At 34.9% G+C, this 17,772-nt stretch overlaps 1 protein-coding gene across 2 annotated transcripts in view; it reads right to left on the reverse strand.

Moving 5' to 3' along the window:
• Positions 1-11,271, reverse strand: part of LOC106138933 (mucin-2) — a 64,367-nt gene extending 53,096 nt beyond the window's left edge. For both annotated transcript variants that reach the window (XM_013340241.2, XM_013340240.2), the window contains exon 1: positions 11,112-11,271. The gene's annotated coding sequence lies outside the window, so the exon portion shown is untranslated. The remainder of the gene's footprint in view (positions 1-11,111) is intronic.
• Positions 11,272-17,772: the final 6,501 nt, after the last annotated feature.

The following is a 17,772-nucleotide window of genomic DNA, read 5'->3' on the forward strand; positions in this document are numbered from 1 at the left end:
CCGGAATAGAGGCGTGATGCAAAAATTCCTATTAGTTCTACATTCATTAATTTTTTTTAATGTAGACAATGTGCATTCGTTTACGATTTAGATTTAAAAGATCTACCTATATTTGTAAATTGGCGTCCGCTGAAAATGCTGCAGTGTAGTTTGTTCCGCCGCTTCCTCTACACATGCGCTTTGGAAGCGGTAGAAGTTATAATTAGATTTAAGTGATGTGACGTCAATAAGTGTATTTTATCCAATTTTGAAAATAAATCTATTCTATTTCCTTACTTCCGTTTACTAGCACTAGCTCCCAAAATTCAAGGTTTATATATTAAAAACGGGGACTAATCTCTATGATTTTGTTAACGATCAGCAAAAGTTCTACATAAGTTCCCTGCCGTGAATTACGCTCATGTATGTAAACTACAGATTCGAGAATTCTCGATCAACCAGATAGTTCATCTGCAAATAGAAAACAGGTTTCATTGACGCTCATTCATCTCGATCCAGCGTGTTTCGGAACTCGATAGTAACAGGCAGCAGCTATGCCTTACAGAGATAGTTTTTACATACATACATATGTACATATGGTCACGTCTATATCCCTTGCGGGGTAGAAAGAGCCAATAGTCTGGAAAAGACTGAATGGCCACGTTCAGCTATTTGGCTTAATGATAGAATTGAGATTGAAATAGTGACAGGTTGCTAGCCCACCGCCTAAAAAAGAATCCCAAGTTTGTAAGCCTATCCCTTAGTCGCCTTTTACGACATCCATGGGAAAGAGATGGAGTGGTTCTATTTTTTTTGTATTGGTGCCGGGAACCACACGGCGCAGATTGTTTTTGAATAAGGATTTTAACGTTAATCGAAAAGTCTCATAGTCATTTATTTCACGTGGGTGTTTTGAGAAATCCAATCTTTTAAGTAAAATAAGTAGTGCCCTTGTGCTGAATTTCTGTTTAAGTTTTATTCTTATTTTCCTAGATAAATAAATATAAGTAAGCATGTTTTCATACATATAATCACTTTTATATCCCTTGCGGGGTGGACAGAGCTAGCAATCTTCAAAGATTCTAAAAAGACAGTACCGGAAGAGTTTTATACATCGAATTAAAAAAATGACTTTTGAGACATAGTTACATCAATAATTATACAAATGTTTTGTTTCCATAAAAATCCTTCATTAAATTGTCTAACAAAGTTGAAATTCTGCCAAATTTCAGCGTAAACCTACGCGTTTATTCAGAAGTATAGATAAAACTTAGGTATATTAACCTCTCCCTCTTTTAATATCTATGAGGTAAATCGAAAGACAGGAAGTGTTGCAATAAATCATTCTTTAAATAAATAAATATATACGGGACAAATTACACTGATTGAGTTAGCCTCGAAGTAAGTTAGAGACTTGTGTTACGAGATACTAACTCAACGATACTATATTTTATAATGAATACTTATATAGATAAATATTCAAGACCCAGGCCAATCAGAAAAAGTTATTTTCTCATCATGCCCTGGCCGGGATTCGAACCCGGGTCCTCCGATGTCACAGACAAGCGTACTACCGCTGCGCCACAGAGGCCGTTAAAAAAATTGGTTGTATGAAGAAGATATAATGGTGCTGCTATAACAGATTTCAAAACATTTTACGCTATTTTTAACTTCAATCTGAGAAATATAATTTTCGGTTCCCAACAAAAATACGACAGTCAACAGTTGTGCTTTATTAATTGCTTTTCTTCCGCTGTAATTAAATCTTTTTTTTGGCTTAATTATTTCCAGTCATTTCTTTGAAAACGGAACAAGGTTGATTTTAGTATTATTTAGAAATAATAGCCAATGAAGCGCAGAGAATCATTGGAGACAAAAACCTCTACAATTAAAGTTATGGACGTTTTGAGTGAACGCTTCGGTGAGCGTTTAGAAACTTGGCCTTCGTATCTTCGTCGACCTAAGGGCTGTAGCAGACATGCTAATTAAACCACAGATGTCTACTGATGTAGTAGTACTGTGTTTAGAATTTTTCAAAGTTAAAAGTAAATTAATAGGCTCATAAGCTTGCGATTCTTTTTGGCAACGGGAACTTTAGAGCCAATAGTCTTAAAAAGACACGTTCAGCTTTTTGGCTTAATGATAAAATTGAGGTTGCTAGCCTATCAAAAATGCACATTCTTTAAATGAACAAATACCTAAATATTATAAAATTGAGAATTGCTAAGTACTAAGGTAGCATAAAGTATAGTACCTATAGTATGTTCGGGCCCTTATATGTACTGGATGTGGTGCAACACAGATGGGCCATCTCGTATGTAGGTCGCCTTACAATGAGCGTCTTGTACTGCATACTAATGAGTGTACGACGTTTGACTTAAGTGAAAAAAGAGGTGTATGGTGTTGCGATAATGATAAATGACTCAGGTTAATTCTAATGCTATCTTTTTTTTATCACTGCGTCCGTCTTGTTAACATTATTTCTGATTCAGTTTTCGGCATTCGATCGATTTTTAAACGTTTGTTTTGTAACTATCTTTTGCGATATAACAAAAGAGAAGCCCATGTTACCAAAGTTTTGTCTGTCCCTGTGTTAATGTCATCAAAATCGACCCAGAAGTTTATTAGATATAAACAAAAACACAAGTATTTTTACACATAAATATGTTTTTTAAATATTAGTATGGATTATTTTATTTAGAGCTGTGTGGTTCCCGGCACGGTACAAAAAAGAATAGGACCACTCCATCTCTTTCCCGTGGATGTCGTAAAAGGCGACTATGGGATAGGCTTACAAACTTGGGATTCTTTTTTAGGTGATGGGCTAGCAACCTGTCACTATTTGAATCTCAAATCTATCATTAAGCCCAAATAGCTGAACGTGGCCATTCAGTCTTGAAAAGACTGTTGGCTCTGTCTACCCCGCAAGGGATATAGACGTGATTTTTACATTTAGCGATTCATTTTTATATTATAGATAAACAAAAAAACCAATATTTTGTCTTTTAAATTTTAGTACGGATTACTTAATTTCAATACCCTAATCTTCAGTCAACGAAATAGATAATAAAATATCGTGAATCTACAAAATCATGAAACAGTCCCGAGTGGCTTTGTTTTCGCCTAAAAATTAAAAGGATGCCGTTACCCCACTTCGCAAAAGCAGCGTTCTACAACAAAGGATGCTGTCGCCAACAGAGCGATCTAATTGGACGTAACGGAGTCAGCCGCGGAACAGCGCCGCCAACCATGAAAATTCAGAGGACCGGCGTGGAGCCGGAACTCACACGCGTCACTGTTGTAAATAAATAATACAATTAAATATTAAGTGCCGTGCGGTTCCCGGCACCAATACAAAAAAGAATAGGTCCACTCCATCTCTTTCCCATGGATGTCGTAAAAGGCGACTAAGGGATAGGCTTACAAACTTGGGATTCTTTTCTAGGCGACAGGCTAGCAACCTGTCACTATTTGAATCTCAATTCTATCATTAAGCCAAATAGCTGAACGTGGCCTTTCAGTCTTTTCAAGACTGTTGGCTCTGTCTACCCCGTAAGGGATATAGACGTGATGATATGTATGTATGTATTAAATATTAAGTACACACAAAAGTTTAGAAGTTTTTCAGTACATTCATGACCTAGCGATATAAAAGAGCGGAGCCTGCTGGCACAGGCATTTATATGCTTAAAAGTAGGCTCCAACAACAAACCTATGTAAAGATCTGTAATTACTGAATAAATATGTGTTTTTTTTTTTCACTCGTAGTGCGTTAGGCATACACTACGAGTGACGCATGTGAGTTCCGTTTCATGCCTTATCCCCGAGGAGTAGGCAGAGATTACGTCTTTCCACTTGCCACGATCCCCGCATCCTTCTTTCGCAATATCCACATTCGTGGGTCTCACAGAAGCTCGTCGTTATAGGATACTCTTGACCTGACCTTTGTTTTATAAATGGTCGATGTATAAGTGGCATAACTTAAGAGATGACTAAGGAAACCAGGATTTTTATTTCAACAAGGAATTATATTTGTATTCCGGATTATAGTAGTGCCGTGTGTTTCCCGGCACCAATACAAAAAGAATAGGACCACTCCATCTCTTTCCCATGGATGTCGTAAAAGGCGACTAAGGGGTAGGCTTATTAACTTGGGATTCTTCTTTTAGGCGATGGGCTAGCAACCTGTCATTATTTGATTCCTATCTTACAGCCAAATAGCTGAACGTGGCCTATCAGTCTTTAAAAGACTGTAGGCTCTGTCTATCCCGCAAGGGATATAGACGTGATTATATGTTTGTATGTATTTATTCCGGATTCGACGATGGAATGGCTACGCGAAGCGGAACACATATCGCCAGACCCCCCTTAAACAGGGGGTGAGTTATACATAACTAAAGAGACACCAACGAGATTCTGTAGGGGATTTCTGTGTTTGTTATTTACAGAAATGAAAGGTAGAAGTGGGAAGACCTAGGCGAACGTACCTAGATCAAATTAAGGAGTTCCTGGTTAAAAGGTCAGGTTAAGAGTAGTAAAGTTAGAGTATATGAATGTGGATGAAGCGAAAGAAGAATGCAGAGATCGTGGTAAGTTTAAATATATAGTCTCTGGGGTACCCCTTCGGGAAAAAGCGTGATTTTATGCATGTATGCATAACTAACAGAAGTGTGACTTGAAACTTATTCTTTTAATAAAAGATAACATGTATATTTAAAGAATAATTAACTTTGAATTTTGCATGATAATTAGCCTTTTCAAATGTATAAATTTAACTACACGTACGGCCATAACTTGTGACCTGTTGATGTTTGTATTTATTCATTAAAATTGTGAATTATTAATTTAATAAAATCTAAGTGATACGGTCACGGTTAGCCGATGTAAAATACTTCGTATAATGGAGTATTTTTATCTATACTAATAATATAAAGCTGAAGAGTTTGTTTGTTTGAACGCGCTAATCTCTAGAACAACTGGTTCGAATTGAATTTTTTTTTGTGTTGATTAGACCATTTATCGAGGAAGGCCTTAGGCTATATACGAGTAACATCACGCTGCAACTATTAGGAGCGAAGAAAAATGGAAAATGTGAAAAAAAGCGGGGTAAATTATTCATTCTTGGGCGCTTCAATGATGCCTAAAATAACTATTCCACGCGGACGAAGTCGCGGGCACAGCTAGTTTTAAATAAACGATTAAACTGTTTTACTCAGGCTATATGTAAGTACATTATGAGGACATAATCCGTTACAAAACGGTGATTAATGAAGAGTAATAACTACGTAACATAGCGTATAAAACCGTAATTAGTTAGTACTTAATTTTCATTCAAGGATACTTGTTACATTGACAATTTGAACAGTTCAAAGGTTCAGTGTTATGATAAATAGTAATATGAAGAAAATCTGTTAACATGACTCTTCGTTTCATTTAAATAGAGTAAAAATGGCACGTCTGAGTACCTCCATGCTGCAGTGAGTGAGGTAATGGTATCTTTACGCTGTTTGGAGATGGGAAGTGGCATGTTATTATTTCTATCGACTAGGAAACTGGAAAATTTATGTGTAAAAAACCAAAGCGCCGAGCGGTTCCCGGCACCAATAAAAAAATTAAAAAGACCACTCCGTCTCGTTCCCATGGATGTCGTAAAAGCCGACTAAGGACTGCATGGATCGGCTAGCAACCTGTCACTATTTGAATCTCAACTCTATCATTAAGCCAAACAGCTGAACGTGGCCTATCAGTCTTTTCAAGAATGTTGGCTTTGTCTACCCCGCAAGGAACATAGACGTGATTATATGTATGTATGTATGTAAAAACCCTTACAGTCGCGTCTTCTTAACAGTGGTATCATAAAACTGACTTTGCTCGTGTACTGCCTCATCTGTAGATTGTATCAGCTATTCGAGTGTTCTTTTAATAACATTTCTGTCACCAAAGAATTAATAAGATAGGGAAATATTTGATGGATAATCAAACAAAAAAAAAATTAAACTTCTGTATATTCAATTCCCGGGCAAAATCGCTGAGCATGATTGGCTACAGATTCGAGTCGCTTTGTGTTAAAAACTGTAACTTACCCAATCCGAGATCGTGAAAGAGATGAGAAAGCATTTCAATAAATTAAATTAAAGTTAAAGTATCTAATATATTACTCAAAAAATCCAAATTCAAAATGCAAATTTTATTCATTATTATGGGACATTTCAACATCACTTAATATTAGTCATATCTTTTGGTTTCACAACATCGGTTGACAATTATCCAAACTTAGAATAGAAATGTGGACGATAGAAAACCTTTATGATTAATTCATTTATACGAAATTCAAACAATATTATTTGTCATAAAGCTACAAACTACCTAAGCACTTAACCCCCAAGAAGCTAAGATCCCTCTTAAAGAACAGAAATTAACGTTCTTCAAAACGTCTATTGGAAAATTCCCGTTTGAAGACACGGAAAAATTAGTAGGTACCAGACATTGTTTCTACGCTGTGGCTTCAAGACAAAATGCACTCCTGCGCAAGTGCATGCTGCAATGAGTGATCTAATGGTATCTTCACGCTATTTGGAGATGCGATGTGCCATTAAAAGCAGATCGGGCCGCACTCTCGCGCATGCCTGCAACTAACGATCATAAATTACCAACTGCTAACACGCCATTTGTTTTATTTTGCACTGTGAAATTTTATATCGTAAAAGCTGTGCCCGCGACTTAGTCCGCGTGGAGCGATGGAGATTTTGGGCATCGTTGAAGCTCTCGAGGATGAATAATTTTGTATGTGCAGGTTTCCTCACGATATTTTCATTTCACTGCCCGTTTCGCATTCCGCATTTAAAATCGATATGTTTGAAATACAGATTAGGGTACATGCAATGCCAACAAATTCATAAAAAAAAACATCTTTTCAAAAAAACAGTAAAAAGTACAATTTAATGTTGATTTGTAATTACCTATAGATCTCGCAATATTCAGAGATCGTGCCCGTTGAACCCTGAAATAAGGCGCGTGTCGACATTTAAATTCTCTATTATTGGCCGATCTGTCTGTGTGTCAATGTAGTTACGTTTTGCATAATGCGACCCAGCTAGGTACATGCCAATGTAATGAATTTATATTAGTTTCAAAATAGGATACAAGGTACCACTTAATAACGATGTTTACAACAAGAATAAGAATTTGCATAAGTTTTGACTCTATTACCTGGCGTTTTAACCATGAACAAAGTACTTAAAAATTACATACATTCATATAGTCACGTCTACACCCCTTGCGGGGTAGACAGAGCTAACAGTCTTAAAAAGACTGAAAGGCCACGTTCAGCTGTATGCCTTTATGATGGAATTGAAATTCAAATAGTGACAGGTTGCTAGTCCATCGCCTACAAGAGGAATCTTAAGTTTATAAGCCTATCCCTAAGTCGCTTTTTACGACATCCATTGGAAGATATATGTAGAGTGGTTATATCCTAAAGGGCCGGAAACCACACGACACACGACAACTTACAAATTATGTCATAAGAAATCTTCTTGAGTATCTTCTTCTAAACATACTAAACAGGACACTGACTGAAATATTCAACGCACAGCCTATAACTAACGCTGATTTTAGTCTAGAGTTTTGAAATTTGAGATGAAGGTTTCTTGTGTAATCAAGGGGGAGATTTTTAAAATACCCACGGTTAATAAACGAGATAATTCGCTATACGAAAAAGCCTCTACCAACATATACAATCTATTCAAATCTCAGCTGGAGATTTCTAAATCTATCAACAAAATTACGACTAACAGTATTTTTAGCAAACAAGTTTCCCTTTCATGAAGTTTTTTAGCATACAATGGTGCTCTGAGAAGGTCACTCAACGTCATTATAGTAGTTACCACCACGACAATAAATAATGGCTCCTATTAAGTAACCATACGATTCACCTACTGAGAAGTAGTAAGCGTAACTTGATGGTGCTGTCGACCACTTTATAAATGAATTCTTAATGACCTTAAGGTCAATTTTGTAAATGGAAGACAAAGATACATATTTTTCTCTTATCTATTTACAATAGAACGAACATTATGTGTAATGTAATGTTCATATGTAGATATGTATATCATATATTGTATGTAAGTACTTATCAACTTTCAATATTATGGTAATGTAAAAATTAGACAATTCTAGAATCCAAGGTTTGAGTAAGCGCACGTTCTATCAGAAAAACGCAGAAAGATTATTTTAAATACTTAATTATTATTCTTGGAAAGCGCGTCTGTAACGGATTTAACAGTGATTTTTAAATATCCTAAAATTTCGATTTTAATCTTAAAATTAAAAAGTTTTTTATCAATCCCAATCGATTTGTTGTCATTAGTCTCACCGGTTTTCAGTGAATTATGGAGTTGCAGAATAGCACCCACGATTTTGCAGTGATAAGTTGCAATTAAAAGGGTTGCATCACGGAGTGACCTTTAGAGATCTAATAAGAAAAAAAAACAACTCTCATGACGGACGAGGTATTGATTTCATTTGTTTATTTTTAGGGACTTTAATAGCATACATTCATATAATCACGTCTATATCCCTTGCGGGGTAGACAGAGCCAACAGTCTTAAAAAGACAGATAGGCCACGTTCAGTTGTTTGGCTTGATGATAGAATTGAGATTCAAATAGTGACAGGTTGCTAGCCTGTCGCCTAAAAGAAGAATTCCAAGTTTATAAGCCTATCCCTTAGTCGCCTTTTACGACATCCATTGGAAAGAGATGGAGTGGTCCTATTCTCTTTCTCCATTGGTGCCGGGAACCACACGGCGCCCGGGTAAAACCACACGATTTTAATAGATAGGAACGAAATGGTGTCAAAACTTGTGTGATAGGCGCATATCCCCACAAGAGTAAGTACTTACTTAGAAGTGATTAGATCGAATGAGTATACAAATCACTTTCGCGTCTATTTTATAGTTAATATTATATTTCACGTTCTTGTATTTTACAGGGTAGACAAAGCAAATATTAAAAAAAAGTTGAGGGATTACGTTTAGACCTTTTCAATGGACTATTAAAATGCTGCTTAAATTAGGGACATTAATTAAAAAATATTAGATGCACAATTGACCTAGCGTTGAAATCGATCAAAATGTACATACATACATACATACATATAATCACGTCTATATCCCTTGCGGGGTAGACAGAGCCAACAGTCCTGAGCGGACTGATAGGCCACGTTCAGCTATTTGGCTTTAAGATAGAATTGAGATTCGAATAGTGACAAGTTGCTAGCCTATCGCCTAAAAAAAGAATCTCAAGTTTGTAAGCCTATCCCTTAGTCGCCTTTTACGACATCCATGGGAAAGAGATGGAGTTGTCCTATTCTTTTTTGTATTGGTGCCGGGAACCACACGGCACAAAATGTACATAGATACCATTATCCGAAACGGTCGATGTAAACACGACACTGAGTCAGAACATAACCTGGTTACGACAGGAGTACCGGAGGCTAGCGACCTCGATACCAGTTCTTACAACAACTTATTACATCCACATTATCTTGTAACTAAGTATTTATTCATTCAAGTCACGTCTATATCCCTTGCGGGGTAGACAGAGCCAACAGCCTTGAAGAGACTGATAGGCCACGTTCAGCTTTTTGGCTTTATTATAGAATTCAGATTCAAATAGAGACAGGTTGCTTTGCCCATCGCCTAAAACAAGAATCCCAAGTTTATAAGCCTTAGTCGCCTCTTACGACATCCATGGGAAATGAGATGGAGTGGCCTTATTCTTTTTTTTATATTGGTGCCGTGAACCACACGGTGCAACTATCTAAATATCAAAACGAATAATAAATAGTCTCAATTCTGGCGTTTCAATATATTCACACTGTTGGCTCTGTCTACCCCGTAAGGGATGAAGACGTGTTTACCTGTATGTACCTATGTGCGGCTACTAAACTTGAATGTATGTTTGTAAGTATGTATGTTATATCTTTATTGCACAGAAATTTGCACAGTTACTAGAAATAGTACATACCTACATAGTTATAATAGAAATAAATCACTTGCAACGGCGGACTTATCCCATGAAGGGATCTCTTCCAGTCAACCGGCAAACAATAAAGGAACTAGATAATTAAGTAAAAAGCGGCAAGTCACTGTGTTTTTAGCAACAATATAAAAATATACTAACAGAAATACAAAATATGTATAAACTTAGATAATTTGCCTACGTTCGATCTATTCTTCCCTTATTAATTTCATCATTACCTAAACGACTGTTGCCTCTGTCTACCTCGTGAGGGATAAAGATGTGATTCTATGTGTTTATGTATATGTGTAGACCAAAGTCGCGAGCGAAACTAGTCAATATTTATACAAGTCTTTTACTACGAATGGTACAAAAAGCTCAGCTTAAACCGGTTTCCTTCTTAAGATATAAGCAACCGGTAAGCCTTGCGATTTCCTTAACTTAAAGCTCTCAGAAATATTAATGTGTTAATACCTTTTACAGTATAACTAGCGACCCGCCCCGGCTTCACACGGGTAGCATTTATACATAGATACTCATAAACAGGAACAAAATCCGTCCATAACTTTCCGAGATTAGCGCATACATACAGACAGAGAAAACAAGGAGACTTTATAGTATTGGTTGATAGTAAAAATTAAGTTTTCCTACTATTTATAAACAAGGAATTTTATAAATAAAATAAAACAATTTATAGGACACACACAAAATCAAAGATTTTTTGTACAGCTTTGTATTTATTTCAAAATCATAAGGTCGTAGGTATGAAAGTTAGGAAATAAATAATGGTAACTTACAACCTACTAATTAAATTAATTACAAATAGATACATGATAATGTAAGTAATAAAGATACATTATCATTAATTTATGAAACCCTAAATGATTTCTAATAACAATTGTGTTATCATTATCACTAATAATATCTACAGTTATAAAACATAATCAAAATAACTATATGATTACTCAATTTATATATATTATATCAAAACTTCTCGGCAATATTATATTACGTCAAGTCAGCATTTCGCGCCATTCCGAAATTTAATTAAAAAAACTTTATCGAATCAAAACATTGACATAAAACTGAAATAAGATCACGTTATACCAACCTTGTTGGGTGCGCAGGTCCAGTGATACACCAATAAATCCACAATAGCACTACACAAATTAAACACAATAAAAAAAGATCACTATTAAATAGATCTGTCCGCGCGTTTTTCGTCGTACAACGATACGACCGTTCGGCGAGGCGTCTACAGTCCAACTGAATTGAATGCGGACTGATGGCCAAGCCAGAACACTGGTCAGACACGCACGAGATAATGATTGCATTATACCATAAAATAAAGAGCGAACAAAATTGTTATTATCTAATTTTAAAGGGTTGCATTCTACGCAAATAGCTTTGGGAGTTTGTGTCCTTTGCGCTCCTTGTGTAAGAGTTACCACAGCTTAAGCATACCCAAACGTCATAACCGAACGTTAAGATAATATGTTTTTAATCTTCTTCTTCACTAACGGTGTAATGAAGTCACAACAGTTGTAAACGGTACACACCCTTGCCCCTTTGTGGTTCTATTTTTACTACGCTTTTATTAGCTTGGGTTGTATGTATGTATGTATGTATGTATGTAACGGAATCTTTGAGCTTATTTTACTACGCTTTTATTAGCTTGGGTTGTATGTATGTATGTATGTAACGGAATCTTTGAGCTTAATTTTCACTGATTTCTAAACGTCTGATCAACTTGGAACTTTGCACACGTATCAAGGACCGATGACAATGCAATATTTTGATAAGAGTTTCTCATTATCCTTATTAAAACTGCCAGGATTAATAAATTCATTTTTAGATCCTTCGTATGAGAGTAAGAGAGACAGAGATAGCACCAGTGCCAGTAATAGTTATAATGAGTCAAAAAGAGATGTAATATATTTCCATATAATGTTACTATTAACCTGAGGCTTCTTTATTTCATCGCATTGCTCCATTTAGAATTACCATTAGAAACCATAGTAGAATTAGTAGAATATTTTAAAACAATAAAAAATATATAAGTAATAAAACAAAAGTAATAAATGAAAATTGAACAACTAAATTTACAAAAATACAAGAATAAAGTTACTACCTACAGAACTTTGCGATATTTAATACGTATTTAACATATTAATGCAATTCTTGAATTAACATTAGGTATCTTTTGCCTATTTATAATAGCAACACTGTAATACTCGTTTGGAAAATGAGTGACAGTTTTTTATGTCAAATAAGTTTTATAAGTTTTGCAGTAAGTTTTGATTGAATTCGATTCGAACACCTGTAAACTTTCTTTCTGTTGTTTTTTACCGGTGCCTGTGTATTTACCTATTTGCACTTTGTTTTGTGCTGATAACTTGTCGTTATTTGGAGTTTGGAATCTTCCGTTGAGTCGAGCTTTGTTCTTCCGGATATTCGTGTGATTTTATCATCTGAGATTGGACTCTGACTGTGTTGTGCAGATATTTTGAGATAGGACTCCTGTAAAAAGTACCTTATTATTTGAGATAGGAGTCCCAAGTTTGTGTTTGTTTTTGTGAAAGACAGATTTTACAACAAAAGTGCCACGATGTCTTCAGATAAACTTTGTTGCGTTCCTGGTTGTAAAGGCAGTGGAGGTATGTTTGAAATATTTTTGTTCCTGTATCAATCTGCCTCTTAATCTAGTGGTTTGATTCCTGGCAAGGCCACAATCGAAAATTATTATGTTTGCTGGATAGTCAAAAATATTATTAACAGTGTTATCACTATAAAATTCTTTTCAACTGGGTTTAACAATCATCATACATACATATAATCACGTCTATATCCCTTGCGGGGTAGACAGAGCCAACAGTCTTGTAAAGACTGATAGGCCACGTTCAGCTATTTGGCTTTAAGATAGAATTGAGATTCAAATAGTGACAGGTTGCAAGCCCATCGCCTTAAAAAGAATCATGATGATGAGAATATTATGAGATTTAATCCAATCAGGCCACATATAACTTTAAGAAAGTTAGTTGTGAAAACCTCCGGCGATGGGCGCATGGTTGCGAAAGTCTTTTCTAGTAAGATAGTTATACCAGAAGTGTTAACTTCCAAAAAATAATTGTATAAAAAAACTAAAAAACTACCCGTTTTATTGCAAATCGAACTAAAAAATAGAAAATAAATAATAGTTTAAAAAAAACTAAAAAACTACGCTTTTATTGCTAATCAAACTAAAAAATAGAAAATAAAAATTAATGACAAAGGAATTCAGTAGTAGCAAGTCGAACAATCAGTTATAGTCAGTTGTAGTAGTAATTACCTCGGATTAAAATTATAACAAAATTAAATTTATAAACAAAACAATTTAAATCAGAGTAAAAAGCGTGGGGTGCATTTTACTTCATTTTCATAACTCTCTTGTCATAAATATATGCTAATAGAATGATTTTAATATTTACTACATCAGGCACCCCACGCTTTTTACTCTGATTTAAATTGTTTTGTTTATAAATTTAATTTTGTTATAATTTTAATCCGAGGTAATTACTACTACAACTGACTATAACTGATTGTTCGACTTGCTACTACTGAATTCCTTTGTCATTAATTTTTATTTTCTATTTTTTAGTTTGATTAGCAATAAAAGCGTAGTTTTTTAGTTTTTTTTAAACTATTATTTCTTCCTAAAGTTTGTATAAAAGACGCGCTCCTAAGATACACGTCATTACAATCCAAATCTGAGATCCGAATGCCGCCTAAAACGGGTCAGGTAAAACTGGTAGACCGAAAAAAAATCTGACGTATACGAGATTATTTATAAGAAAAAAAAATCTGAAATCGGTTGCACACCCTCAACAGCTGAGACTCGGGCACACCCAATAATAAAGACTAAATCTAATGATTATTTCTACCCCCTGTATAAATTCTGTGATCTCATTATTCGAGCACACGGCGCGGTGTTAGAAAACGAATAAATCGCGTGGATGCCGTGTGTTTGTCAATAAATTATGCGAAACACTCGGGAGTCGCAAGAAAGCGTGCGCGGAAAATCTAGTTTCTTCTGCGGACATGGTACGGTGGGATCGCCGCTCAGTAACATCACAATAAAAACAAATATAAAGTAGGCCAATGGCGAGGCGAGATTTGAACCTTTGCCTTTATACGAATCATGCATTTTTAACCGGACACCTTAGTTTTGACCGCCGACTAGGGTTGCCAGGTCCAAACCTAATAGCCGGACAGACCAGCCAGTTTGGCCGGACATTTGGCTAAAAAAGCCGGACACGCTATATTATTGAGGATTTTGTCTTAGTATTAATAGGTACGACAAAACAATTGTATGTAAAATGTAAAAAGCCTAACAAAAGCCGGACAAGACTGACACCGTTTATTTTGGCCGGACATGCGATCAAAAAGCCTAACTATGTCCGGCTTTATCCGGACGCCTGGCAACGCTACCGCCGACGCTGTAATAAGCATATTTTTGTTTTACTGGTAAGTCTAGTGAAATCAAACTTCCCCGTGTTCTTACTGATAAGACTACTTGGTAATAATACTGGGATGAGGGGTCTAAATAAAAGGGACCGAGACATCCCGCTGTTCTTGCAAACCAAAAAATGGTCGATGGATGGAAGGAAAAGTGTATTATAATTGTTTATGTAAATAATAAAACAATGCCGTGTAGTTACCGGCACCAATATAAAAAAGAATAGGACCACTCCTTGTCTTTACCACGGATGTCGTAAAAGGTGACTAAGACTTTATAAACTTGAGATTCTTCTTTAAGGCGATGAGCTCGCAACTTGTCACTATTTGAATCTCAATTATATCATTAAGCCTATCAGCTGAACGTTTACAGTCTTTCAAGAGTGCTGGCACTGGCTTACCCAATGAATGAAGAAAATATATATTTCATCACATCATTTAATCTCAACCTCAAACAAATCACACAAATCTGTACCTACAAGAGTACTTCATCAATATGTTATAAAAACAACGGTTTACAATAAGCTATCCGTAAAATAAATAAACAAGATTAGAAAAAATAAATAAAATACAACACCCCTTGATGATAAATAAAACTATTTGCCAGTGCGCGCGAAAAACTATCGCTGTTTCGCTGTTTATTATGACGTGAGACGGGACAGCGATAGTTTTTCGCGCGATAAAACGACGTCACGCGTGCCATACTACGGGGGCAGGAAAAAATTAAAAAATAGGCGGGATATTAAATAAAAAAAGATAGCTTCTTAGATAGAATAAACTATAGGGTGTGAAAGTCAACAATACTTATGGTAAATTTAATTTAATCACTGGCAAAAGAACATACGAATTATACAACGCTACGAACATTTTAATCAAACTGTATATGACATTTTAGAGGTATCAGAGGGGTTGGTCGAGTCGTTTACTTGAAACGCGAATTTTATTTGAATTGATTAGCGCCATCTAGTGGTAACGCGATGGTACTAATGCAATTCCATACAAATTCGTGATTACTTGCTCGACGCGTTTGATCGAGTAAAACACGCACTTACCCCTCAGTAACGAAAAACTTTAACTATACACTGGACTTCACTACATAGTATAAAGCAGTCGCTTCCCGCGCCTGTCTCTCTGTATGTTTGTATATATGCTTAGATCTTTAAAAACTACACGACGGATTTGGAGAGTTTTTTTTTAATAGATAGTGATCCAAGACGATGGTTTGTATGTATGAATGCTACCGTGCGAAGCCGGAGCCGTTCGGTAGTTAGCTATATAAACGAATATCTGCAAATATAGTCACTTGAAGACCAATAATACACTCGTAATAGGTCAACTTATAGTTCCGTTTTTATATCAGCTGAACATCGGACTGTTTAAGAACAAAAAAATTAAAGCCAACAAAATTTTAAATAAAGAATGTTTATCATCAAGGGGCAACACACTAATCGATATGGTAACAGCGATTACAAACACTATAATTATCAGATTCACTCGATTGAGATGTACATGTATTACAAAAATCGATAGATACAACTTAATTATTGTCGACTTCGTTCACATTAACATAATCACTAAAGGAATGTTATGTACGGTCTCCCTTTATTTATTTTTAAAACAATAATCGTTGACATGGTTTTTCTTGATGTTTTCTCTTCATCACCATCACACTCCTGTTAGCCCCGGCTACATCCTCACCCCTCTAGAGAGGAGTCCGGGGCGCGCCTTCAATCATGATCTTGGATTGGGTCAGTCAGGTTTTTTACACGAAGCGACTAGTCTTACCTCCAGAAACTTTGCAGGGGAACATGACTCTCGCGTCACGTTATCGATAAAATTATAATAAGTATATTAGATTCAAGAGCACAGCACTTTTTAAAAATGGGGAGACATAGGTCCGAATTAAAGTTCCCATGACACTTAAAAAAACTTACTTACTTACTAATTTAAAACGTAAAAACTTGGAACTCTTTGGGAAGTACCCCGGGTGAATCCTTTTAAAGAGATATTTGCGATTATTCATATAAAGAAGAGACCGTACAATTATTAAAATAACAATGAGGTAACTGACAATTTAAAAAATACAAGTTAACTGGTAACAGATCAGAGTTGAAACTCATAAATTAATTGTGCTACATCATAAATTTTAATGTACTTAATATTAATAAAATGGGTAATTTTCCTACAAATTTAAATGAAATATGAATTAGTAAAAGGAGAAAATGGATTGAATAAGGATATGATCATGACATGAGATATTGGACTGAAATTGTATATTTTTTTACCAAGCAGAATCGTGATTCTCCGAAAAGTATTCGGAATTACACACTTGTACTTTAAAAACTTGTAAAACATTCAAAAATTGTAAAAATACGATAATTAGGCCGCCATATACAATGTCAAAATATATAAAAAGTCAATACAGTAAAATATTTTATCTACAAGGTTAGGTACCTCAAAATACGTACAAAAATATACAGCTACATTTCATTAGTAATAAATATTGTAAAAATCGTCCAAAACGTACTAAATATGTAACTAGAATTGTATACATGGATCGTTATATTGATCATAATAAAAAATATAGATTTTCCAAAAGTATGTCTTTGTAACAGGCACTATTTCATTATGAAAGATTTTCTGCTTAACAAAACATTTATCAAATGTCAAAACTATTCGAGATTAGAATTGCATTAAGATCTATTTTACTTTGAATTTTTTTACATATATTTTTTAACTTTACTTTTTTTTTCTAATATAGTGCACTTCACTTAAATGTACATAACACTAATATAGTTAGGTGCCTGCAAAACTTTTCGCAAATACACACAAACTCACACATAAAATATTTGTCACACAAAGAAACAAAAATTTGTAAAACACTGCCAATCAAAACCATTTTCAACATAACTAATTACAATATTAATACAATCCGATATTTCTTAAATGCTAAATATTACATAAACTAATTTCAATGATTTGTATGTAATAATCACACTGGACTATTGTGGTTTACTTTTAGTTTCAGATTTGTTTTGATTAAAACTGTGCGAATTTTTAAGAGATTCAAAAACATAGACAAAAAGTAAATTTACAGATCCAAAGAAAAACAATGAAAATAAATCAATAAATAAAACAATTGTGACAAAAAAGGATAATATTTTCTTTGAAAACAATCACTATTTCGTAACAGAAATCATAAAATAAATATAAATAAATAAATTAAATGTAAAATTAAAATAACATAATTAATACAGAAAGTACACAGATCCCTTGAA

The sequence above is a fragment of the Amyelois transitella genome, chromosome 16 (genome assembly GCF_032362555.1).
Source record: "Amyelois transitella isolate CPQ chromosome 16, ilAmyTran1.1, whole genome shotgun sequence".
In the NCBI taxonomy this organism is placed as follows: Eukaryota; Metazoa; Arthropoda; class Insecta; order Lepidoptera; family Pyralidae; genus Amyelois; species Amyelois transitella.